This window comes from Chrysochloris asiatica, unplaced genomic scaffold (genome assembly GCF_000296735.1).
Source record: "Chrysochloris asiatica unplaced genomic scaffold, ChrAsi1.0 scaffold00137, whole genome shotgun sequence".
In the NCBI taxonomy this organism is placed as follows: domain Eukaryota; kingdom Metazoa; phylum Chordata; class Mammalia; order Afrosoricida; family Chrysochloridae; genus Chrysochloris; species Chrysochloris asiatica.
In genome coordinates, this window is record NW_006408655.1 from 2892390 (window position 1) to 2893535 (window position 1146).

General features: G+C 41.5%; 1 protein-coding gene across 1 annotated transcript in view; it reads left to right on the forward strand.

The window, feature by feature from the left end:
- Window positions 1-1146, forward strand: part of MALRD1 (MAM and LDL receptor class A domain containing 1) — a 1127868-nt gene that overhangs the window by 390596 nt on the left and 736126 nt on the right. The window lies entirely within an intron of this gene.

The following is a 1146-nucleotide window of genomic DNA, read 5'->3' on the forward strand; positions in this document are numbered from 1 at the left end:
AGCGGTAGTGAGGTTGGCCCAGGATTGGACATTGTTTAATTCTGTTGTGCATGGGGTCGTTATGAGTCGGTTTTGACTCGGCACCTAGAAACAACATCTAGTACCTATCAACTTCTACATAAAATAAACATTAAGATATATAAGTAATAAAGCCCATCAAAGCCCCTGAGCTCCAGGACCTAAGACAACCCACAAGAATGCTACAATATTAACATGATTAAAGTAGTCCTAGTAGATATGACTTGCATATGGTTTGCTTCTCTCAACATAAACACTGAACAGGATGAATGATATAGTTGCAGAGTGTATAGTAAGTAAAGGAGGAGGAGGAAGAGGGTACACAGGAAATTGACAGTAACACATAGGAGAGGTAGAATTAAGCAGTGAAAGGACCCAAACAGGAAAATCCATTCCATGTGCCGTCCCCATTTGGGAGTCAAAGGAGTTTCTTGAGCAAACCTTATGGAGAGGTGAAGGACTCACTCAACATAGAAGAAGGGATGAGTAAAACCAGAGTCCTCATTAAAAAGCTCGGAATTTCTACTTTTAAAGTTGGGAAGTAAATCCCCATGGGAAAAGAGTCAAGAAGGCTTCCATTCAGGAAGATTCTTGCTAGAACAGGAAATAATTAGGAAGAATCCTGTTCAAATAGAAAGAAGCATTAAGAGACCTGTTTAATATACTAGGGTAAAATGGCTGGTGAGCTTCCTTGCTATAAAACGTCTACCTTTACATTTCCAACCCTCACAATCAGTCCTGATAATAGTTATTCACTATTGTCTCACAAGAGACCTATTTTTTATTTCATTTAATCAGCCCTGGCTAGACAGATTGGATACTACTCCTGGAGAGTCTGCCTACCTCCAGACCCTCTGGATCTAGGTTCCTTCTTGAAAGCTTGTAAGCCAGTCACTTCTTGCCTTTGTAGCCCGACTCACCCCCCCCCACCACCACCACCACCCCATTTTGGGTAGCCAGTGTCCAAGTTGCCCATCCTTGTCTACTCTGTGTGTGGAGGTGGTAGGAATGATTCTTGCTGTAAGGATTTGTTTCCTCTTTTTAAGCTACTGCATCCACAGGTGTAGGTCAGGATCATCAAATTGTATCAGATTACTCTTTTTTTCCTCTTCTTTTTTCTTCTGGTTG